At 39.3% G+C, this 24,129-nt stretch overlaps 16 non-coding genes and 1 pseudogene across 16 annotated transcripts; all 17 read left to right on the forward strand.

The window, feature by feature from the left end:
• The first annotated feature begins 139 nt into the window (after positions 1–139).
• Positions 140–356, forward strand: LOC130359023 (small nucleolar RNA U3). Its single transcript, XR_008889802.1, has one exon. It is a non-coding gene; the product is annotated as a small nucleolar RNA U3 (small nucleolar RNA).
• Positions 357–916: 560 nt separating this feature from the next.
• On the forward strand, positions 917–1,133 carry LOC130360103 (small nucleolar RNA U3). The gene has a single exon (XR_008890583.1). It is a non-coding gene; the product is annotated as a small nucleolar RNA U3 (small nucleolar RNA).
• A 555-nt stretch (positions 1,134–1,688) lies between these two features.
• Positions 1,689–1,905, forward strand: LOC130359073 (small nucleolar RNA U3). Its single transcript, XR_008889847.1, has one exon. It is a non-coding gene; the product is annotated as a small nucleolar RNA U3 (small nucleolar RNA).
• Positions 1,906–2,470: 565 nt separating this feature from the next.
• Positions 2,471–2,688, forward strand: LOC130360114 (small nucleolar RNA U3). Its single transcript, XR_008890594.1, has one exon. It is a non-coding gene; the product is annotated as a small nucleolar RNA U3 (small nucleolar RNA).
• Positions 2,689–3,248: 560 nt separating this feature from the next.
• LOC130360105 (small nucleolar RNA U3) lies at positions 3,249–3,465 on the forward strand. The gene has a single exon (XR_008890585.1). It is a non-coding gene; the product is annotated as a small nucleolar RNA U3 (small nucleolar RNA).
• A 555-nt stretch (positions 3,466–4,020) lies between these two features.
• On the forward strand, positions 4,021–4,237 carry LOC130359074 (small nucleolar RNA U3). Its single transcript, XR_008889848.1, has one exon. It is a non-coding gene; the product is annotated as a small nucleolar RNA U3 (small nucleolar RNA).
• A 565-nt stretch (positions 4,238–4,802) lies between these two features.
• Positions 4,803–5,020, forward strand: LOC130360116 (small nucleolar RNA U3). The gene has a single exon (XR_008890595.1). It is a non-coding gene; the product is annotated as a small nucleolar RNA U3 (small nucleolar RNA).
• Positions 5,021–5,580: 560 nt separating this feature from the next.
• On the forward strand, positions 5,581–5,797 carry LOC130360106 (small nucleolar RNA U3). The gene has a single exon (XR_008890586.1). It is a non-coding gene; the product is annotated as a small nucleolar RNA U3 (small nucleolar RNA).
• A 555-nt stretch (positions 5,798–6,352) lies between these two features.
• On the forward strand, positions 6,353–6,569 carry LOC130359075 (small nucleolar RNA U3). Its single transcript, XR_008889849.1, has one exon. It is a non-coding gene; the product is annotated as a small nucleolar RNA U3 (small nucleolar RNA).
• Positions 6,570–7,134: 565 nt separating this feature from the next.
• LOC130360117 (small nucleolar RNA U3) lies at positions 7,135–7,352 on the forward strand. The gene has a single exon (XR_008890596.1). It is a non-coding gene; the product is annotated as a small nucleolar RNA U3 (small nucleolar RNA).
• Positions 7,353–7,912: 560 nt separating this feature from the next.
• On the forward strand, positions 7,913–8,129 carry LOC130360107 (small nucleolar RNA U3). The gene has a single exon (XR_008890587.1). It is a non-coding gene; the product is annotated as a small nucleolar RNA U3 (small nucleolar RNA).
• Positions 8,130–8,684: 555 nt separating this feature from the next.
• On the forward strand, positions 8,685–8,901 carry LOC130359076 (small nucleolar RNA U3). The gene has a single exon (XR_008889850.1). It is a non-coding gene; the product is annotated as a small nucleolar RNA U3 (small nucleolar RNA).
• A 565-nt stretch (positions 8,902–9,466) lies between these two features.
• LOC130360075 (small nucleolar RNA U3) lies at positions 9,467–9,683 on the forward strand. Its single transcript, XR_008890557.1, has one exon. It is a non-coding gene; the product is annotated as a small nucleolar RNA U3 (small nucleolar RNA).
• A 568-nt stretch (positions 9,684–10,251) lies between these two features.
• Positions 10,252–10,468, forward strand: LOC130359202 (small nucleolar RNA U3). Its single transcript, XR_008889963.1, has one exon. It is a non-coding gene; the product is annotated as a small nucleolar RNA U3 (small nucleolar RNA).
• A 567-nt stretch (positions 10,469–11,035) lies between these two features.
• Positions 11,036–11,252, forward strand: LOC130360069 (small nucleolar RNA U3). Its single transcript, XR_008890551.1, has one exon. It is a non-coding gene; the product is annotated as a small nucleolar RNA U3 (small nucleolar RNA).
• Positions 11,253–14,893: 3,641 nt separating this feature from the next.
• LOC130359340 (small nucleolar RNA U3) lies at positions 14,894–15,112 on the forward strand. Its single transcript, XR_008890086.1, has one exon. It is a non-coding gene; the product is annotated as a small nucleolar RNA U3 (small nucleolar RNA).
• An 8,743-nt stretch (positions 15,113–23,855) lies between these two features.
• On the forward strand, positions 23,856–24,047 carry LOC130359377 (small nucleolar RNA U3; annotated as a pseudogene).
• Positions 24,048–24,129: the final 82 nt, after the last annotated feature.

The following is a 24,129-nucleotide window of genomic DNA, read 5'->3' on the forward strand; positions in this document are numbered from 1 at the left end:
AAAAACTATTTTGTTTTTACTGACATTTGACACAACCTTTTTGTTTCACAACTCAAACTCGGAACTTTTGAAAATGATCTCAGCTTCAGTTAAAAGGTTAAACCGTATAGGTGGGAAAAATCTGAAAATCCTAATTGTTAGGGCTATACTTTCAGGGATCATTTCTAAAGTCTTTGAAGGGAGAAATGTGGCTGAAAGAGTCCAAGCTCACCATCCACAATGATGAGATTTAGAGCTTTCTTCTTAGCATGAAAGCGGTTGACAACATTGCAGTTTAGCAATGGTTGTCTGCTTTTGATGACTGTGTTCTTCTTTTTTTCAAAAGAAATAATAGAAGAAAGTTCTTTCAGAGTGGTGAGTGTAGTATGTAACACTAAGTTATGTTAAATTAAAGTGTTAAACCATGTGTTTCAATTCTCTACTGTGTTATTTGCTCTATCTTCTTTTTTTAATCTACAGTTAACCATATAATAAACTTAAGAAAGTTTTGTATTTTTGAGCCAAAGCTCAGGAGGCTGCTATAAAGTTTTTTTCATTACAAAAGTATCAAAACTCAGGTAACATATGCCCTGAGTCCGGTTTTATGATTGTAGGAATGAGATGTTGTGGCATGACAAATATTTTATACTTTTGTTATGTTGAGATTTTCTTTAGTAAGGCTGCGTTAACATCTGGAATAGTTGAACTCAGCCTAGATCTCGACGCAACTGATGACAACATGTACTCTATCATACTCATGTTTAAAGGATTTCATTGATTTCCATATAAACCTTCAACATACTTTGAAAAACTATTTTGTTTTTACTGACATTTGACACAACCTTTTTGTTTCACAACTCAAACTCGGAACTTTTGAAAATGATCTCAGCTTCAGTTAAACCGTATAGGTGGGAAAAATCTGAAAATCCTAATTGTTAGGGCTATACTTTCAGGGATCATTTCTAAAGTCTTTGAAGGGAGAAATGTGGCTGAAAGAGTCCAAGCTCACTATCCACAATGATGAGATTTAGAGCTTTCTTCTGAGCATGAAAGCGGTTGACAACATTGCAGTTTTGCAATGGTTGTCTGCTTTTGATGACTGTGTTCTTCTTTTTTTCAAAAGAAGTAATAGAAGAAAGTTCTTTCAGAGTGGTGAGTGTAGTATGTAACTTCAAGTTATGTTAAATTAAAGTGTTAAACCATGCATTTCAATTCTCTACAGTGTTCCTTGCTTTATCTTCTTTTTTAATCTACAGTTAACCATATAATAAACTTAAGAAAGTTTTGTATTTTTGAGCTAAAGCTCACGAGGCTGCTATAAATTTTTTTAGTACAAAAGTATCAAAACTCAGGTAACATATGCTCTGAGTCCGGTTTTATGATTGTAGGAAAGAGATGTTGTGGCATGACAAATATTTTATACTTTTTTATGTTGAGATTTTCTTTAGTAAGGCTGGGTTAACATCTGGAATAGTTGAACTCAGCCTAGATCTCGACGCAACTGATGACAACATGTACTCTATCATACTCATGTTTAAAGGATTTCCATATAAACCTTCAACATACTTTGAAAAACTATTTTGTTTTTACTGACATTTGACACAACTTTTTTGTTTCACAACTCAAACTCGGAACTTTTGAAAATGATCTCAGCTTCAGTTAAAAGGTTAAACCGTATAGGTGGGAAAAATCTGAAAATCCTAATTGTTAGGGCTATACTTTCAGGGATCATTTCTAAAGTCTTTGAAGGGAGAAATGTGGCTGAAAGAGTCCAAGCTCACTATCCACAATGATGAGATTTAGAGCTTTCTTCTGAGCATGAAAGCGGTTGACAATATTGCAGTTTTGCAATGGTTGTCTGCTTTTGATTACTGTGTTCTTCTTTTATTCAAAAGAAGTAATAGAAGAAAGTTCTTTCAGAGTGGTGAGTATAGTATGTAACACCAAGTTATGTTAAATTAAAGTGTTATACCATGCATTTCAATTCTCTACAGTGTTACTTGCTTTATCTTCTTTTTTCATCTACAGTTAACCATATAATAAACTTAAGAAAGTTTTGTATTTTTGAGCTTAAGCTCACGAGGCTGCTATAAATTTTTTTAGTACAAAAGTATCAAAACTCAGGTAACATATGCCCTGAGTCCGGTTTTATGATTGTAGGAAAGAGATGTTGTGGCATGACAAATATTTTATACTTTTTTTATGTTGAGATTTTCTTTAGTAAGGCTGCGTTAACATCTGGAATAGTTGAACTCAGCCTAGATCTCGACGCAACTGATGACAACATGTACTCTATCCTACTCATGTTTAAAGGATTTCATTGATTTCCATATAAACCTTCAACATACTTTGAAAAACTATTTTGTTTTTACTGACATTTGACACAACCTTTTTGTTTCACAACTCAAACTCGGAACTTTAGAAAATGATCTCAGCTTCAGTTAAAAGGTTAAAACGTATAGGTGGGAAAAATCTGAAAATTCTTATTGTTAGGGCTATACTTTCAGGGATCATTTCTAAAGTCTTTGAAGGGAGAAATGTGGCTGAAAGAGTCCAAGCTCACTATCCACAATGATGAGATTTAGAGCTTTCTTCTGAGCATGAAAGCGGTTGACAACATTGCAGTTTAGCAATGGTTGTCTGCTTTTGATGACTGTGTTCTTCTTTTTTTTCAAAAGAAGTAATAGAAGAAAGTTCTTTCAGAGTGGTGAGTGTAGTATGTAACACCAAGTTATGTTAAATTAAAGTGTTAAACCATGCATTTCAATTCTCTACAGTGTTACTTGCTCTATCTTCTTTTTTTAATCTACAGTTAACCATATAATAAACTTAAGAAAGTTTTGTATTTTTGAGTCAAAGCTCACGAGGCTGCTATAAAGTTTTTTTCATTACAAAAGTATCAAAACTCAGGTAACATATGCCCTGAGTCCGGTTTCATGATTGTAGGAAAGAGATGTTGTGGCATGACAAATATTTTATACTTTTGTTATGTTGAGATTTTCTTTAGTAAGGCTGCGTTAACATCTGGAATAGTTGAACTCAGCCTAGATCTCGACGCAACTGATGACAACATGTACTCTATCATACTCATGTTTAAAGGATTTCATTGATTTCCATATAAACCTTCAACATACTTTGAAAAACTATTTTGTTTTTACTGACATTTGACACAACCTTTTTGTTTCACAACTCAAACTCGGAACTTTTGAAAATGATCTCAGCTTCAGTTAAACCGTATAGGTGGGAAAAATCTGAAAATCCTAATTGTTAGGGCTATACTTTCAGGGATCATTTCTAAAGTCTTTGAAGGGAGAAATGTGGCTGAAAGAGTCCAAGCTCACTATCCACAATGATGAGATTTAGAGCTTTCTTCTGAGCATGAAAGCGGTTGACAACATTGCAGTTTTGCAATGGTTGTCTGCTTTTGATGACTGTGTTCTTCTTTTTTTCAAAAGAAGTAATAGAAGAAAGTTCTTTCAGAGTGGTGAGTGTAGTATGTAACTTCAAGTTATGTTAAATTAAAGTGTTAAACCATGCATTTCAATTCTCTACAGTGTTCCTTGCTTTATCTTCTTTTTTAATCTACAGTTAACCATATAATAAACTTAAGAAAGTTTTGTATTTTTGAGCTAAAGCTCACGAGGCTGCTATAAATTTTTTTAGTACAAAAGTATCAAAACTCAGGTAACATATGCTCTGAGTCCGGTTTTATGATTGTAGGAAAGAGATGTTGTGGCATGACAAATATTTTATACTTTTTTATGTTGAGATTTTCTTTAGTAAGGCTGGGTTAACATCTGGAATAGTTGAACTCAGCCTAGATCTCGACGCAACTGATGACAACATGTACTCTATCATACTCATGTTTAAAGGATTTCCATATAAACCTTCAACATACTTTGAAAAACTATTTTGTTTTTACTGACATTTGACACAACTTTTTTGTTTCACAACTCAAACTCGGAACTTTTGAAAATGATCTCAGCTTCAGTTAAAAGGTTAAACCGTATAGGTGGGAAAAATCTGAAAATCCTAATTGTTAGGGCTATACTTTCAGGGATCATTTCTAAAGTCTTTGAAGGGAGAAATGTGGCTGAAAGAGTCCAAGCTCACTATCCACAATGATGAGATTTAGAGCTTTCTTCTGAGCATGAAAGCGGTTGACAATATTGCAGTTTTGCAATGGTTGTCTGCTTTTGATTACTGTGTTCTTCTTTTATTCAAAAGAAGTAATAGAAGAAAGTTCTTTCAGAGTGGTGAGTGTAGTATGTAACACCAAGTTATGTTAAATTAAAGTGTTATACCATGCATTTCAATTCTCTACAGTGTTACTTGCTTTATCTTCTTTTTTCATCTACAGTTAACCATATAATAAACTTAAGAAAGTTTTGTATTTTTGAGCTTAAGCTCACGAGGCTGCTATAAATTTTTTTAGTACAAAAGTATCAAAACTCAGGTAACATATGCCCTGAGTCCGGTTTTATGATTGTAGGAAAGAGATGTTGTGGCATGACAAATATTTTATACTTTTTTTATGTTGAGATTTTCTTTAGTAAGGCTGCGTTAACATCTGGAATAGTTGAACTCAGCCTAGATCTCGACGCAACTGATGACAACATGTACTCTATCCTACTCATGTTTAAAGGATTTCATTGATTTCCATATAAACCTTCAACATACTTTGAAAAACTATTTTGTTTTTACTGACATTTGACACAACCTTTTTGTTTCACAACTCAAACTCGGAACTTTAGAAAATGATCTCAGCTTCAGTTAAAAGGTTAAAACGTATAGGTGGGAAAAATCTGAAAATTCTTATTGTTAGGGCTATACTTTCAGGGATCATTTCTAAAGTCTTTGAAGGGAGAAATGTGGCTGAAAGAGTCCAAGCTCACTATCCACAATGATGAGATTTAGAGCTTTCTTCTGAGCATGAAAGCGGTTGACAACATTGCAGTTTAGCAATGGTTGTCTGCTTTTGATGACTGTGTTCTTCTTTTTTTTCAAAAGAAGTAATAGAAGAAAGTTCTTTCAGAGTGGTGAGTGTAGTATGTAACACCAAGTTATGTTAAATTAAAGTGTTAAACCATGCATTTCAATTCTCTACAGTGTTACTTGCTCTATCTTCTTTTTTTAATCTACAGTTAACCATATAATAAACTTAAGAAAGTTTTGTATTTTTGAGCCAAAGCTCACGAGGCTGCTATAAAGTTTTTTTCATTACAAAAGTATCAAAACTCAGGTAACATATGCCCTGAGTCCGGTTTCATGATTGTAGGAAAGAGATGTTGTGGCATGACAAATATTTTATACTTTTGTTATGTTGAGATTTTCTTTAGTAAGGCTGCGTTAACATCTGGAATAGTTGAACTCAGCCTAGATCTCGACGCAACTGATGACAACATGTACTCTATCATACTCATGTTTAAAGGATTTCATTGATTTCCATATAAACCTTCAACATACTTTGAAAAACTATTTTGTTTTTACTGACATTTGACACAACCTTTTTGTTTCACAACTCAAACTCGGAACTTTTGAAAATGATCTCAGCTTCAGTTAAACCGTATAGGTGGGAAAAATCTGAAAATCCTAATTGTTAGGGCTATACTTTCAGGGATCATTTCTAAAGTCTTTGAAGGGAGAAATGTGGCTGAAAGAGTCCAAGCTCACTATCCACAATGATGAGATTTAGAGCTTTCTTCTGAGCATGAAAGCGGTTGACAACATTGCAGTTTTGCAATGGTTGTCTGCTTTTGATGACTGTGTTCTTCTTTTTTTCAAAAGAAGTAATAGAAGAAAGTTCTTTCAGAGTGGTGAGTGTAGTATGTAACTTCAAGTTATGTTAAATTAAAGTGTTAAACCATGCATTTCAATTCTCTACAGTGTTCCTTGCTTTATCTTCTTTTTTAATCTACAGTTAACCATATAATAAACTTAAGAAAGTTTTGTATTTTTGAGCTAAAGCTCACGAGGCTGCTATAAATTTTTTTAGTACAAAAGTATCAAAACTCAGGTAACATATGCTCTGAGTCCGGTTTTATGATTGTAGGAAAGAGATGTTGTGGCATGACAAATATTTTATACTTTTTTATGTTGAGATTTTCTTTAGTAAGGCTGGGTTAACATCTGGAATAGTTGAACTCAGCCTAGATCTCGACGCAACTGATGACAACATGTACTCTATCATACTCATGTTTAAAGGATTTCCATATAAACCTTCAACATACTTTGAAAAACTATTTTGTTTTTACTGACATTTGACACAACTTTTTTGTTTCACAACTCAAACTCGGAACTTTTGAAAATGATCTCAGCTTCAGTTAAAAGGTTAAACCGTATAGGTGGGAAAAATCTGAAAATCCTAATTGTTAGGGCTATACTTTCAGGGATCATTTCTAAAGTCTTTGAAGGGAGAAATGTGGCTGAAAGAGTCCAAGCTCACTATCCACAATGATGAGATTTAGAGCTTTCTTCTGAGCATGAAAGCGGTTGACAATATTGCAGTTTTGCAATGGTTGTCTGCTTTTGATTACTGTGTTCTTCTTTTATTCAAAAGAAGTAATAGAAGAAAGTTCTTTCAGAGTGGTGAGTGTAGTATGTAACACCAAGTTATGTTAAATTAAAGTGTTATACCATGCATTTCAATTCTCTACAGTGTTACTTGCTTTATCTTCTTTTTTCATCTACAGTTAACCATATAATAAACTTAAGAAAGTTTTGTATTTTTGAGCTTAAGCTCACGAGGCTGCTATAAATTTTTTTAGTACAAAAGTATCAAAACTCAGGTAACATATGCCCTGAGTCCGGTTTTATGATTGTAGGAAAGAGATGTTGTGGCATGACAAATATTTTATACTTTTTTTATGTTGAGATTTTCTTTAGTAAGGCTGCGTTAACATCTGGAATAGTTGAACTCAGCCTAGATCTCGACGCAACTGATGACAACATGTACTCTATCCTACTCATGTTTAAAGGATTTCATTGATTTCCATATAAACCTTCAACATACTTTGAAAAACTATTTTGTTTTTACTGACATTTGACACAACCTTTTTGTTTCACAACTCAAACTCGGAACTTTAGAAAATGATCTCAGCTTCAGTTAAAAGGTTAAAACGTATAGGTGGGAAAAATCTGAAAATTCTTATTGTTAGGGCTATACTTTCAGGGATCATTTCTAAAGTCTTTGAAGGGAGAAATGTGGCTGAAAGAGTCCAAGCTCACTATCCACAATGATGAGATTTAGAGCTTTCTTCTGAGCATGAAAGCGGTTGACAACATTGCAGTTTAGCAATGGTTGTCTGCTTTTGATGACTGTGTTCTTCTTTTTTTTCAAAAGAAGTAATAGAAGAAAGTTCTTTCAGAGTGGTGAGTGTAGTATGTAACACCAAGTTATGTTAAATTAAAGTGTTAAACCATGCATTTCAATTCTCTACAGTGTTACTTGCTCTATCTTCTTTTTTTAATCTACAGTTAACCATATAATAAACTTAAGAAAGTTTTGTATTTTTGAGCCAAAGCTCACGAGGCTGCTATAAAGTTTTTTTCATTACAAAAGTATCAAAACTCAGGTAACATATGCCCTGAGTCCGGTTTCATGATTGTAGGAAAGAGATGTTGTGGCATGACAAATATTTTATACTTTTGTTATGTTGAGATTTTCTTTAGTAAGGCTGCGTTAACATCTGGAATAGTTGAACTCAGCCTAGATCTCGACGCAACTGATGACAACATGTACTCTATCATACTCATGTTTAAAGGATTTCATTGATTTCCATATAAACCTTCAACATACTTTGAAAAACTATTTTGTTTTTACTGACATTTGACACAACCTTTTTGTTTCACAACTCAAACTCGGAACTTTTGAAAATGATCTCAGCTTCAGTTAAACCGTATAGGTGGGAAAAATCTGAAAATCCTAATTGTTAGGGCTATACTTTCAGGGATCATTTCTAAAGTCTTTGAAGGGAGAAATGTGGCTGAAAGAGTCCAAGCTCACTATCCACAATGATGAGATTTAGAGCTTTCTTCTGAGCATGAAAGCGGTTGACAACATTGCAGTTTTGCAATGGTTGTCTGCTTTTGATGACTGTGTTCTTCTTTTTTTCAAAAGAAGTAATAGAAGAAAGTTCTTTCAGAGTGGTGAGTGTAGTATGTAACTTCAAGTTATGTTAAATTAAAGTGTTAAACCATGCATTTCAATTCTCTACAGTGTTCCTTGCTTTATCTTCTTTTTTAATCTACAGTTAACCATATAATAAACTTAAGAAAGTTTTGTATTTTTGAGCTAAAGCTCACGAGGCTGCTATAAATTTTTTTAGTACAAAAGTATCAAAACTCAGGTAACATATGCTCTGAGTCCGGTTTTATGATTGTAGGAAAGAGATGTTGTGGCATGACAAATATTTTATACTTTTTTATGTTGAGATTTTCTTTAGTAAGGCTGGGTTAACATCTGGAATAGTTGAACTCAGCCTAGATCTCGACGCAACTGATGACAACATGTACTCTATCATACTCATGTTTAAAGGATTTCCATATAAACCTTCAACATACTTTGAAAAACTATTTTGTTTTTACTGACATTTGACACAACTTTTTTGTTTCACAACTCAAACTCGGAACTTTTGAAAATGATCTCAGCTTCAGTTAAAAGGTTAAACCGTATAGGTGGGAAAAATCTGAAAATCCTAATTGTTAGGGCTATACTTTCAGGGATCATTTCTAAAGTCTTTGAAGGGAGAAATGTGGCTGAAAGAGTCCAAGCTCACTATCCACAATGATGAGATTTAGAGCTTTCTTCTGAGCATGAAAGCGGTTGACAATATTGCAGTTTTGCAATGGTTGTCTGCTTTTGATTACTGTGTTCTTCTTTTATTCAAAAGAAGTAATAGAAGAAAGTTCTTTCAGAGTGGTGAGTGTAGTATGTAACACCAAGTTATGTTAAATTAAAGTGTTATACCATGCATTTCAATTCTCTACAGTGTTACTTGCTTTATCTTCTTTTTTCATCTACAGTTAACCATATAATAAACTTAAGAAAGTTTTGTATTTTTGAGCTTAAGCTCACGAGGCTGCTATAAATTTTTTTAGTACAAAAGTATCAAAACTCAGGTAACATATGCCCTGAGTCCGGTTTTATGATTGTAGGAAAGAGATGTTGTGGCATGACAAATATTTTATACTTTTTTTATGTTGAGATTTTCTTTAGTAAGGCTGCGTTAACATCTGGAATAGTTGAACTCAGCCTAGATCTCGACGCAACTGATGACAACATGTACTCTATCATACTCATGTTTAAAGGATTTCATTGATTTCCATATAAACCTTCAACATACTTTGAAAAACTATTTTGTTTTTACTGACATTTGACACAACCTTTTTGTTTCACAACTCAAACTCGGAACTTTTGAAAATGATCTCAGCTTCAGTTAAAAGGTTAAAACGTATAGGTGGGAAAAATCTGAAAATCCTAATTGTTAGGGCTATACTTTCAGGGATCATTTCTAAAGTCTTTGAAGGGAGAAATGTGGCTGAAAGAGTCCAAGCTCACTATCCACAATGATGAGATTTAGAGCTTTCTTCTGAGCATGAAAGCAGTTGACAACATTGCAGTTTAGCAATGGTTGTCTGCTTTTGATGACTGTGTTCTTCTTTTTTTCAAAAGAAGTAATAGAAGAAAGTTCTTTCAGAGTGGTGAGTGTAGTATGTAACACCGAGTTATGTTAAATTAAAGTGTTAAACCATGCGTTTCAATTCTCTACTGTGTTACTTGCTCTATCTTCTTTTTTTAATCTACAGTTAACCATATAATAAACTTAAGAAAGTTTTGTATTTTGGAGCCAAAGCTCAGGAGGCTGCTATAAAGTTTTTTTTAGTACAAAAGTATCAAAACTCAGGTAACATATGCCCTGAGTCCGGTTTTTTGATTGTTGGAAAGAGATGTTGTGGCATGACAAATATTTTATACTTTTTTTATGTTGAGATTTTCTTTAGTAAGGCTGGGTTAACATCTGGAATAGTTGAACTCAGCCTAGATCTCGACGCAACTGATGACAACATGTACTCTATCATATTCATGTTTAAAGGATTTCATTGATTTCCATATAAACCTTCAACATACTTTGAAAAACTATTTTGTTTTTACTGACATTTGACACAACCTTTTTGTTTCACAACTCAAACTCGGAACTTTTGAAAATGATCTCAGCTTCAGTTAAAAGGTTAAACCGTATAGGTGGGAAAAATCTGAAAATTCTAATTGTTAGGGCTATACTTTCAGGGATCATTTCTAAAGTCTTTCAAGGGAGAAACGTGGCTGAAAGAGTCCAAGCTCACTATCCACAATCATGAGCTTTAGAGCTTTCTTCTGAGCATGAAAGCAGTTGACAACATTGCAGTTTAGCAATGGTTGTCTGCTTTTGATGTTTGTGTTCTTCTTTTTTTCAAAAGAAGTAGTAGAAGAAAGTTCTTTCAGAGTGGTGAGTGTAGTATGTAACACCAAGTTATATTAAATTTAAGTGTTAAACCATGCATTTCAATTCTCTACAGTGTTACTTGCTTTATCTTCTTTTTTAATCTACAGTTAATCATATAATAAACTTAAGAAAGTTTTGCATTTTTGAGCTTAAGCTCACGAGGCTGCTATAAATTCTTTTTTAGTACAAAAGTATCCAAACTCTAGTAACATATACCCTGAGTCCAGTTTTATTATTGTAGGAAAGAGATGTTGTGGCATGACAAATATTTAATACTTTTTTTATGTTGAGATTTTCTTTAGTAAGGCTGGGTTAACATCTGGAATAGTTGAACTCAGCCTAGATCTCGACGCAACTGATGACAACATGTACTCTATCATACTCATGTTTAAAGGATTTCATTGATTTCCATATAAACCTTCAACATACTTTGAAAAACTATTTTGTTTTTACTGACATTTGACACAACCTTTTTGTTTCACAACTCAAACTCGGAACTTTTGAAAATGATCCCAGCTTCAGTTAAAAGGTTAAACCGTATAGGTGGGAAAAATCTGAAAATCCTAATTGTTAGGGCTATACTTTCAGGGATCATTTCTAAAGTCTTTGAAGGGAGAAATGTGGCTGAAAGAGTCCAAGCTCACTATCCACAATGATGAGATTTAGAGCTTTCTTCTGAGCATGAAAGCAGTTGACAACATTGCAGTTTTGCAATGGTTGTCTGCTTTTGATGACTGTGTTCTTCTTTTTTTCAAAAGAAGTAATAGAAGAAAGTTCTTTCAGAGTGGTGAGTGTAGTATGTAACACCAAGTTATGTTAAATATGTACATCAGCAGGCATCGCTGCATATTGCCCAGGGGAGTCATTATGCCCCCTCATGTCGGCGATGGCCGTAGATAGCTAGACAATTCAGTACAGAGATCTGTGGCGATTCCGGGTCAATCGGGTCTCCAGTGACCCGGAATCACTGGCTGATCGGGGCCGTCAGAGACGGCCCCGAACAGCCATAGCCAGCAGGGGTGAGGTGGCATTGGTGCCACCTCACGATCGCCCTGATTCGTCGGTGTTTTACCGGCCGAGCAATCAGGGCGCCTGCTGTGGGTGTCACTCCCGCAACCCGCTCCGCCCTTCTTCCGGAGGACGTGACCGGGTGCGGGACGTGCACCTCGGGAGCTGGGGACCCCGATCCCCGGCATCAATGTTGGAATCGGGGCAGCAGCAGCGGCGCAGGCCTTGGCGGCGAGGGACTGACCTGATGCTGCGTGGAGCAGCAGCAGGAGGTGAGTGACAGCCTCCTGCTGTTGCTTAGCAACAGCTCCCAGCATGCAAAAAGGGCATGCTGGGAGCTGTAGTTATGCAATGGCAGGAGGCAGACCACCACAACTCCCAGCATGCCCTTATGGGCATGCTGGGACTTATAGTTTTGCAACAGCTGGAGGCACATTTTTTCTATGGAAAAGTGTACCTTCAGCTGTTGTGTAACTACAACTGCCAGCTTGCACAAACAGCTAAAGTGCATGCTGGGCGTTGTAGTGGTGCATCTGCTGGTTGCATAACTACAACTCCCAGCATGCCTGTTGGCTGTCGGTGACTGCTGAGAGTTGTAGTTTTGCAACAGCTGAAGGCACACTGAGTTAAGTAGCAAACCAGTGTGTCTCCAGCTGTTGCATAACTAGAATCCCCAGCATCCCCAGCCAAAGTAGTATGCCTCCGGCTGTTGCATAACTACAAGTCCCAGCATGCCCTTCCGCTGTCCGTACATGCTGGGGGTTGTAGCTTTTGCAACAGCTGAAGGCACACTGGTTGCAAAACACTGAGTTTGTTACCAAACTTGGTGTTTCACAACCAGTGTGCCTCCAGCTGTTGCAAAACTACAACTCCCAGCATGCACTGATAAACCGTACATGCTGGGAGTTGTAGTTTTGCAACAGCTAGATGTCCCCCCCCAATGTGAATGTACAGGGTACACTCACATGGGCAGAGGTTTACACTAAGTATCCGGCTGCAAGTTTGAGCTGCGGCAAATTTTCTGCCGCAGCTCAAACTTCCAGCGAGAAACTACTGTGAACCCCCGCCCGTGCGATTGTACCCTAAAAACACTACACTAACACAAAATAAAATAAAAAGTAAAAAGCACTACATATACACATACCCCTACACAGCCCCCCTCCCCAATAAAAATGAAAAACGTCTGGTACGCCACTGTTTCCATAACGGAGCCTCCATCTGTTGCAAAACTACAGCTCCCAGCATGCACTGATAGACTGTACATGCTGGGAGTTGTAGTTTTGCAACAGCTGGATGTTCCCACCTCCCCAAAGTGAACATACTGGGTACACTCACATGAGCAGAGGTTTACACTAAGTATCCGTCTGCAAGTTTGAGTTGCGGCAAATTTTCTGCCGCAGATCAAACTGCCAGCCTGTGCGACTGTACCCTAAAAACACTACACTACACTAACAAAAAATTAAATAAAAAGTAAAAAACACTACATATACACATACCCCTACACAGTCCTCCTCCCCTCCCCAATAAAAATGGAAAACGTCTGGTATGCCATTGTTTCCAAAACGGAGCCTCCAGCTGTTGCAAAACAACCACTCCCAGTATTGCCAGATAGCCACTGACTGTCTAGGCATGCTGGGATTTTTACAACAGCTGGAGGCACCCTGTTTGGGAATCACTGGCGTAGAATACCCCCTATGTCCACCCCTATGCAAGTCCCTAATTCAGACCTCGAATGCGCATGGCGCTCTCACTTTGGAGCCCTGTCGTATTTCAAGGCAACAGTTTAGGGTCACATATGGGGTATTGCCGTACTCGGGAGAAATTGTGTTACAAATTTTGGGGGGTATTTTCTGCTATTACCCCTTTTAAAAATGTAAAATTTTTGGGAAGCCAAGCATTTTAGGTTAAATTATTTTTATTTTTTTTACATATGCAAAAGTTGTGAATCACCTGCGGGGTGTTAAGGTTCACATTACCCCTTGTTACGTTCCCCGAGGGGTCTAGTTTCCAAAATGGTATGCCATGTGTTTTTTTTGCTGTTCTGGCACCATAGGGGCTACGTAAGTGCGGCATGCCCCCAGAGCAAAATTTGCTTTCAAAAAGCCAAATGTGACTCCTTCTCTTCTGAGACCTGTAGTGCGCCAGCAGAGCACTTTTCACCCCCATATGGGGTGTTTTCTGAATCGGAAGAAATTGGGCTTCAAATTTTGGGGGGTATTTTCTGCTATTACCCTTTTTAAAAATGTAAACATTTTGGGAAACCAAGCATTTTAGGTAAAAAAAATATATATTTTTTTACATATGCAAAAGTCGTGAAACACCTGTAGGGTATTAAGGTTCACATTACCCCTTGTTACATTCCCCGAGGGGTCTAGTTTCCAAAATGGTATGCCATGTGGCTTTTTTTTGCTGTGCTGGCACCATAGGGGCTTCCTAAAGGTGACATGCCCCCCAAAAACCATTTGTCGCTCCTTCCCTTCTCAGCCCTCTACTGCGCCCGCTGAACAATAAACATAGACATATGAGGTATGTGCTTACTCGAGAGAAATTGGGCTACAAATACAGGAAAATGTTTTCTCCTTTTTACCCCTTGCAAAAATTCAAAAATTGGGGAGTGTAAAAAATGAAGATTTTGAATTTTCTCCTTCAATTTGCTGCTATTCCTGTGAAACACCTCAAGGGTTAATACACTTACTGAATGTCATTTTGAATACTTTGGGGGGTGTAGTTTTTATAATGGGGACTTTTACGGGGTATTTCTAATATGAAGACCCATTAAATCCACTTCAAACCTGAACTGGTCCATGAAAAATAGCGAGTTTGAAAATTTTGTGAAAAATTTCAAAATTGCTGCTGAACTTTGAAGCCCTCTGGTGTCTTCCAAAAGTAAAAACTCATAAATGTTATGATGCAAACATAAAGTGGACATATTATATATGTGAACAAAAAAAATGTATTTTGAATATCCATTTTTCTTACAAGCAGAGAGCTTCAAAGTTAGAAAAATGCAAAATTTTCATTTTTTTCATCAAATTGGGGATTTTTCACCAAGAAAGGATGCAAGTTACCATAAAATTTTGCCACTAAGTTAAAGTAGAATATGTCACGAAAAAACAGTCTCGGAATCAGAATGATAACTAAAAGCATTCCAGAGTTATTAATGTTTAAAGTGGCAGTGATCAGATTTGCAAAAAGCGCTCTGGTCCTTAAGGTGTAAAATGGCCTGGTCCTTAAGGGGTTAAAGGATTTAATTGATTTCCATATAAACCTTCAACATACTTTTAAAAACTATTTTGTTTTTATTGACATTTGACACAACCTTTTTGTTTCACAAGTCAAACTCGGAACTTTTGAAAATTATCTCAGCTTCAGTTAAAAGGTTAAACCGTATAGGTGTGAAAAATAAGAAAATTCTAATTATTAGGGCTATATTTTCATGGATCATTTCTAAAGTCTTTGAAAGGAGAAATGTGGCTGAAAGAGTCCAAGCTCACTATTCACAATGATGAGATTTAGAGCTTTCTTCTGAGCATGAAAGCGGTTGACAACATTGCGTTTTTGCAATGGTTGTCTGCTTTTGATGACTGTGTTCTTTTTTTTTTCTCAAAAGAAGTAATAGAAGAAAGTTCTTTCAGAGTGGTGAGTGTAGTATGTAACACCAAGTTATGTTAAATAAAAGTGTTAAACCATGCGTTTCAATTCTCTACTGTGTTACTTGCTTCATCATCTTTTTTTAGTCTACAGTTAACCACATAAACTTAAGAACGTTTTGTATTTTTGAGCCAAATTTCATGAGGCTGCTATAAATATTTACAAAAGTATCAAAACTCTAGTAACCAATACCCTGAGTCCAGTTTTATGATTGTAGGAAAGAGGTGTGTGGCATGAAAAATATTTTATACTTTTTTTATGTTGAGATTTTCTTTAATAAGGCTGGGTTCACATCTGGCATAGTTGAACTCATCCTAGATCTCGACACAAATGATGACAACTTGTACTCTATCATATTAATGTTTAAAAGATTTCATTGATTTCCAATATAAACCTTCAACATAATTTTAAAAACTATTTTGTTTTTACTGACATTTGACATAACCTTTTTGTTTCACAACTCCAACTTGGAACTTTTAAAAATTATCTCCCAAAATGATGAGATTTAGAGCTTTCTTCTGAGCATGAAAGCGTTTGACAACATTGCATTTTTGCCATGGTTGTCTGTGGGGTGTCCCGGTACCGTATTGCATATCGTACCTTGGTAGAGGTCCCCAAAGTCAGAGTTCCTAGGAATGGTGGGGTCACCCCTCAGTTAGTTAATATTCATCTAAATATAAATGTATATATGTATATTTAAATGCCTACCTGTTAGTGTTGCAGGACCTTAGGTCATGTGACTCGGTGTTCTGAACTCTATGGTTTGTTGAAGGACCTTTGGGGGTTCTTATGTCAGGTGTTCACCCACAATGCAATGTAACGGTGAGTGACAGATGTATGGACCAATCCAAAACCACTCAGCCCCTGCACATATAAGGGAGCTGCAGCCATTAATCGCTCTCTTGGGTTGCTGACTCTGGATGAGGTAAGACCTCCGCAACCTCCATAGACAATTACTAGACCTAAGCCTTGCGGCCTCGGCCTACGCTAAAGATTGTGAGTTCTTACAATTTCCTGCTAACTCTGCAAGATCACTGGACCTAAACCTACCCCTAAATCCAGCAGATCTATGCTACAAAAATCCTCCTAAACTAAAGAGAACTTACAAGGTCCCAACCACCTGTCAATCGCTGCTTCAGCTGTATATAGACTCTGTTATCTGGTCTGTTGTTACTGCTGCATGTTACAGAAAATCAGTAAAGTTTCTACAAGTTTTCAGCTAAGCACTGGTTGTGGACAATCCGTTATTCTGCACTCACCTATCGCTCTTGAAAAGGGTGGCGATAGGCCCAACATTACCTCAGCATTTAACCCTCACCCTGGCGTCACGAGTGACAAGAGTTAAACAAAAACCCTGATACCTCCTCAGCAACACCCCAGCTACCCTACACCCCCGAGGCTTAACACAAAGCCTTTTTGGCGTCACGAACAGGATTGTGTGTGCCTGCTGCTGTTGCCTCCAGTGAAAGTGTACCCCCCCCAATATAACAGACTTTATAATGTGCTGCAAACCGCATTACAGTGTACAAGAGCGGTGCGTTTCGTGTGCTTTACAAAGAGGTGCGCACGAAAAGTAAGGGGGGAGGCGAAGAATACAGCGGAGTTACAATTCGCAGTGGAAAGAGTTAAAGCTAGCGTGGAGCCTTCCCACGCGCGTGATCCAGAGACCCCGCCCACCGAAGCCCTCGGTGCAGTGGTGGCCATTTTGCCGGAGTCCAGAGTCGGAGACCTGCAAAAGGACAAAAGGACCTGCAAAACAATGCGCGACAGCGGGTTGAAGGTTGTAAAGAGCCGGAGCAATACAGGACTCTGAGACGCCAGATTGCCAAATTTAAGTCCTGTATAGATTCACTTCAGCTGCCGAACAACGCACTCCAATTTCAGCTTAACGCGCTCCAGTTTCAAGTCACCGCTCTCAAATTTGAAATCTACGCACTCAAGTTCCAGATTAGAGAACAACTGCGTACCTCCTTGGGACCCAGGAATCCAAGAGTTATTTAAAGGGCCAGCACACCTAATACCAAAATGTCAGAGCCTGCGGCGCCATTGTCACCACATGCACAACAGGAGGGTGATGCTCCAGTGACCCGGCCAAATGGGTCTCCACCACGAGTCAGAAGGGTGCTGCCTACCCTACAAAGATGTGGTCTTCCTGTGATTCCAGCAAGGCCTTTGCCACGGGCAGAGCAGGATCCATCTAGCCCACCTCCAGCTTCTCCCTACGTGCTGAGAGCCCCTGTTGCTGCACTTGTCCTCTTGGGGAATCCTGTGCTTCCCATCTACAACGGTGACCCTTTTACATTGAGATACTTTAAAGAAAAGATCTACAGCCTCTTCGAGTTCTATGCTCTTCCTCCTCATCAGCAGGTACAGTTGCTTCTAGGACAGCTCCAGGGACCTGCCTTGCAGGAGCTCCGCACCTGGCCAGCGACTGACAAAGCCACAGTGGGACAGATTTTCGAGGGACTCTCTCAACTGTTTGAATCCCATTCCCCCTCTGTGGTACGCCTCAGACTATATGACGTCAGAAACCAGGTTAGACTCCCAGAGCATATGTGGTAGCTTTGCAGAATGCATTAGAGGCGGTGCAGAAGCTGGATGACATCACGCCCGATCAGGGTAACCGAGTGCTGATGGACCAATTCATAGAAGGGGCACAGAATAAATGGGACATGGCTCAACTTAGGATGTTAGCTGTACAAAATCCTGACATGGCCTTTCCAGCTTTTAAGACACTAGCAGTTAAGGTGATTGAATCAGGACCCCAGGCAGAGGAAGCTGGTGTCCCTGCTGCAGAATCCCCGGGGGCCTCGCCCTAGTCACCTCCCCCTAGCCCTTTGACAGCGGATTTACAAGACATTAAGCAAGACATTGAACAGTTAGCCCAGGCCTTTAAAGAAACGTCCGTCAGCCCAATCCCCCTAGACCTGCGACACTCCCACCTAAGAAACCTGACCCCCACCCTTCCAATCCACCTGATACCCCTCCTGTGAGACTGCCTGGGAGTCAGAGACCAGTTTGTAGTTATTGTAAAAAGAATGGACACTGGAAGAGCTAATGCTGGGCTGGACCGGGGGTTTTTCCGTTTTTGCACTTTTGTTTTTTGCTCCTTGCCTTTAAAAAATCATAACTCTTTCAATTTTGCACCTAAAAATCCATATGATTGCTTATTTTTTGCACCACCAATTCTACTTTGTAATGACGTCAGTCATTTTGCCCAAAAATCTACGGTGAAACGGGAAAAAAAATCATTGTGCAACAAAATTGCCGTTTTGTAACTTTTGGGGGCTTCTGTTTCTACGTAGTAAATTTTTCGGTAAAAATGACACCTTATCTTTATTCTGTAGGTTCATACGATTAAAATGATACCCTACTTATATAGGTTTGATTTTTTCGTACTTCTGGAGAAAATCATAACTAAATGCAGGAAAATTAATACGTTTAAAATTGTCATCTTCTGACCCCTATAACTTTTTTATTTTTCCGCCTATGGTGCAGTATGAGGGCTAATTTTTTGCTTGGTGATCTGAAGTTTTTAATGGTATCATTGTTGCATTGATAGGACTTAAATGATATAAAAAGTGACCAAAAATGCACTTTATTGGACATTTTGGAATTTTTTTGCGTATACGCCATTGACCGTGCGGTTTAATTAACTATATATTTTTATAAGACATTTACCCACGCGGGGATACCATATATGTTTATTTTTATTTACACTGTGTTTTTTTTATGGGAAAAGGGGGGTGATTCAAACTTTTAATAGGGGAGGCGTTAAATGATCTTTATTCACTATTTTTTTTTCACTTTTTTTTTGCAGTGTTTTAGCTCCCATAGAGACCTATAACACTGCACACACTGATCTTTCACATTGATCACTGGTTTCTCATAGGAAACCAGTGATGGATGATTCTGCCGCTTGACTGCTCATGCCTGGATCTCAGGCAATGGGCAGTCATTCGGCGATCGGACAGCGAGGAGGCAGGTAGGGACCCTCCGGCTGTCCTGCAAGCTGTTCGGGATGCCGCAATTTCACCATGGCTATCCCGAACAGCCCACTGAGCTAACCGGCAGTTTTTACTTTCACTTTTAGCCGCGTGGCTCAGCTTTGAGCACGCGGCTAAAGGGTTAATAGCGCACCGCGATCAGTATGATAGTATCACTATGACGATTGGCCCGCCGTGATATGATGTGGGGTCACCGTTATATCACGGGAGCGGGACCAAGGACGTACTCATACATCCTTGGTCCTTAAGGGGTTAAACGGGCGTCTCCTGGAGTCAAGGACCGCACCCCAGGAGTAGCTGCTGAAGGTCCAGAACCAACCGGCACCAAGAAAGGACTGTCTATGTATGTTGCTCCTTGTCCTTATGTACAGGTGATAGTTGAAGGTATCCGGTTGCAAGCTCTAATAGATACGGGGTCTCAGGTGTCCACTATCCCTCAGGGAGTTTTCTATAAGTATTGGGGTCCAGAAAGGTTGTGTGAGCCTAAGGAGGCGGAGTTTAGAGTAATCGCGGGGAGCGGGAAACCAATACCCAGGCATGGCTACTGGGAGCCCACAGTGTAATTGTCACCAGTGTTAGGGATGAAGGGGCAGCTGACTTCATCTTGGGGATGAACATCATGAAGCACTGTTTTGATGACATTGTCGATTCACTGCATGCATCTCTCCCTCACATGTCCCCTCCAGGCCAGCGAGCCGCGCAACACCACCTCAAGATACTCCAAGTAGAACAGAAGTTTGTAAACCAGCAGGCACAAATCTGTCGAGTCAGGATCCAGGACATACGTGCTGTTAACCTACAGCCACAGGCAGAGACGGTTGTTTGGTGTCATGCCCGACCTGGGGTGAAGAATCGGGATTACCAAGCACTCTCAGAGCCCATCATACTGGAAGATTATCCTTTGGTGCGAGCAGCTAGAAGCCTGGTTACAGTATGAAATGGGAAAGTTCCAGTAAGACTGATTAACCTCTCTGAAGTTGCCGCACGACTATCCAAGTATACCTCGGTGGCTAAACTGCATCATTTGGACGCAAGAGATGTGGTCTCGAAGTCACAAGTTGTCCAACGAGGGCCTGATCAGAACCCTGTAGATCCCTGTGAAACCAACTACAAATAGGGGACTAAGACACCCCCAGGGAGCAGGTAGGAGCAGTCATCCAGGTAGCTAAGCAATACCAAGAAGCTTTCAGTAAGTTTCCCACTGACTTTGGCAGGACCACGATGATTAAGCGCCGGATCCTCACTGGAGACAGTCCACCCATTAAAGAGAGGCATCGCCCTGTGGCCCCTAGGATGTATCAGACCATAAAGAAAGTGCTTGTGGAAATGAAAGACGCTGACATTATCCAGGAGAGCCAGAGCTCTTGGGCGACACCTCTGGTCCTTGTGAACAAGGACGGGACTATCCGTTTTTGTGTGGACTACAGAAAACTGAATGGAGTAACCCACAAGGACGCCTACCCTCTCCCACGTATTGAAGAATCTTTAACTGCATTGGGGTCCGCCACCTACTTGACAAGTGGACACTGGCAAGTACTGATGGTGGAAGAAGATTGAAAGAAGACAGCATTTGGGAAACCCATGGGACTCTTTGAGTTTAAAAGTATGCCCTTTGGACTGTGCAATGCACCAGCTACTTTCCAAAACTTAATGGAGGGACGTTTAGGGCATCTCAACTTCCAGAGTGTTCTCTTGTATCTAGATGATGTCATTGTCTATTCCCGGACATATCAGGAACATCTGGACCACCTGAAAGAAGTTTTTCAAGTTCTTATTCAACATGGACTCAAGGTTAAACCCTCCAAGTGTCATCTGTTGAAGCTGCATCCTTTTCCCCTCCCTCTCACCTCGCGGCTGATTATTTTGATGTGGCTGAGCGGCACCAGGGACACATTCTCGCAACCCGTGCTTTCTGGCAGTCTGACTCGAGGGACAAAAGAAAGGAAGAGGAGCGGGAGCGCACTTTGCCAACGGCAGTGAGAAGAAGTCAGAACCTGAAGAGCAAGACAGAGCAAGAGCAGTAAGTAAAGTAAGGAGAAATGAGCAAGGAAAAGGGGAGTGGAGTGAGAAGAGCCAAGAGTAGTTAGGACAGTTATGAGCAGTTATGAAGAGCAAATAAGGGGGTCTGACAAAATAACTTAAGGGGGGTTGAACAAATAAGGTGGGAGGTTGAGCTAAAAAGGGGGGCTGAGCAAGTATGGTAAGGGAAAAATTAGCAAGTAAGGGGGGCTGAGCTAATAAAGGGGGACTAAGCAAATAAGTTAAGGAGGCTGAGCTAACAAGGGAGAATGAGCAAGTAAGTAAAGGGGGAGCTGAGCAAGTAAAGGGAGATGAACAAATAACGGAAGGAGGCTGAGCAATTAAGGTAAAGGGGAGCTGAACAAGCAAGGAGGGCTGAGCTTATAAGGGGGGGACTAAGAAAATAAGGGGGGCTGAGCTGTAAGAGGAGTCTTAGCTAAAATGGGGCTGAGCAAGTAAGCGTGCTGGACAAGGAAGGAGGAGCAGAGGGACAGTAAGTAAGTGACAGTAAGGGGGGTTGAGCAAACAGGGAAGGCTGAGCAATTAAGGGGGGCTGAGCAAACAGGGAAGGCTGAGCAATTAAGCGGGGCTGATCAAACAAGGGAGGCTGAGCAAGTAGAGGGGGACCTGAGCAAGAATGGGGAAGCAGAGCAAGCAGACAGTGCGGCTACACCTTACCTACCTGAGATTGCAGTTTGCAGAGAGATCAAGTGGAGCAGACAGTATGGCTACACATCATCTACCTGAGAAAGCAGTTTGCAGAGGGAATGAGTGGAGCGAGCAGTGTGGCTAGCTTACCTACCTGAGTGTGCAGTTTTTTTTTGTGTGCACATATATATGTATATATATATATATATATATATATATATATATATATATATATATATATAGTATTTATTATATATATATATGTACACACACACACGTTTTGAAATGCCCCCCCCCCCCCCCCCCCGCTTTTGTCACAGGCCCCCAAACATGAATGCTGGAGACGCCACTGATCATCCGACATCTCAAATGAATGGGATCAGTTCTAGAACCAGTTTCCTCCAATGCACGACGGAGGGAAACTGTGCCGGACAACTGATATATGTGAACCCTGCCTAAGGGTTGTTTCACACCACGTTTTGTACTTACGGTCTCCGTATACGGCTGGGAGGAGGGGGCGGGGCTTAATCGCGGCACCCGCAGTCAGCCGTATAGGGGAACCGTATTTAATGCATGTCTATGAGCCGACAGGAGTGAACCACAGCCTCCGGTCGGCTGCGTTTTTCCGACCAGAGGCAAAAACGTGGTCGACCACGTTTTTGTCTACGGTAGGGAAACCGCATACGATTGAAAACGCAGCCGACCGGAGGCTGCGGTTCACTCCGGTCGGCTCATAGACATGCATAAATACAGTTCCCCTGTACGGCTGAGTGCGGGCGCCGCGATTAAGCCCCATCCCCTCCTCCCAGCCATATACTGGAACCGTAACTACAAAACATGGTGTGAAACCACCCTTAGTTCAACGATATGGTTCATACTCATAATGTACTCATTATTATCATGATTTATCATATTCATGTTTAAAGGATTTCATTGATTTCCATATAAACCTTCAACATACTTTTAAATACTATTTTCTTTTTACTGACATTTGACACAACCTTTTTGTTTCACAACTCAAACTTGGAACTTTTGAAAAATATCTCAGTTTCAGTTAAAAGGTTAAACCGTATAGGTGGGCAAAATCTGAAAATTGCAAACATTACAAATATATTGCCAGGGATTATTTCTAAAGTCTTTGAAGAGAAAAATGTGTCTGAAAGAGTCCAAGCACACTACCCAATATGATGAGATTTAGGCAAAGTTTCTACTTGTTTTTGTTCCTGTGTTTTTTAGGTAGAAAAAACGCCAGTACACTATTCTGTGTCTGGTGTTTTTTCATTTGTGTGGAAATTGCACCTTGGCAGTTTTTTTTGGTACCAAAAAAAAATAAAAATAAAAAGGGATGCAGTAGTGATGGAAACATTTTTATTTAACGAAATGTATATATTTTATTTTAAAAAAATTTATTATTTTTTTAATAAAGTGTGTGTGTTTCACTTTTTTTCTCTATTTTTTACATTTTTTAGGTAGTACTACTACTCCCAGCATGAAACAGACTGTTCCATGATGGGAGTAGTAGTACCTATACTAATAGATATATCACCCCGGGTGTCAGTCTGACACCCGATGCGATCGTCCATAATATAGCAGAGATGCGGCTCTATACAGCGCTTGCATCTCTGCTCTGTACTCCGGCCATTGATGTGAATAGAACATCCCTCATTCATATTTTCCGCCCAGAGTGGTGATTGGCCGGATGGTTGCAGCCAATCACCGCTCTCTGAGGGAATCTCCATCACTTTTTTGGATCGCTAAAGTCCAAAAAAGAATGAAAAACGCCTGCAAAAAGTTTGAATCCACATATCGCTTTTCTTGGCGTTTTTTCACTCCCATAGACTTCTATGGGAGAAAAACGCCACGATTTTGACTAAAAAATCGCCAGTGGCTCAACATGCCGTGATTCCCAAGGAGCTGAAAAACGCCAAAAAAGAGTGAAAAAACGCCAAAAGGATAAAAAAAAACGCCAAAGTGAAAAACGCCAAGTGGAATATAAATTTTGCGATTTCTCATTGATTTAGAGCTAACATCTGGCTGCAGCGTCTTTTCGGGCAAAAAAACGCCATGCGGCAGAATTGGCGTTTTTCTTGGCGTTTAAAAAAAAATCAAGTAGAAACTTAGCCTTAGAACATTCTTCTGGGCATGAAAGGGATTGACAACATTGTGTTTTTTTTTGCAATGGTTGTCTGCTTTTGATGACTGTGTTATTTTTTTCAAAAGAAGTAATAGAAGAAAGCTCTTTCAGAGTGGTGAGTGTAGTTTGTAACACCAAGTTATATTAAATAAAAGTTTTAAACAATGCATTTCAATTCTCTACTGTGTTATTTGCTTTA

This window comes from Hyla sarda, chromosome 2 (genome assembly GCF_029499605.1).
Source record: "Hyla sarda isolate aHylSar1 chromosome 2, aHylSar1.hap1, whole genome shotgun sequence".
NCBI classification, from domain to species: domain Eukaryota; kingdom Metazoa; phylum Chordata; class Amphibia; order Anura; family Hylidae; genus Hyla; species Hyla sarda.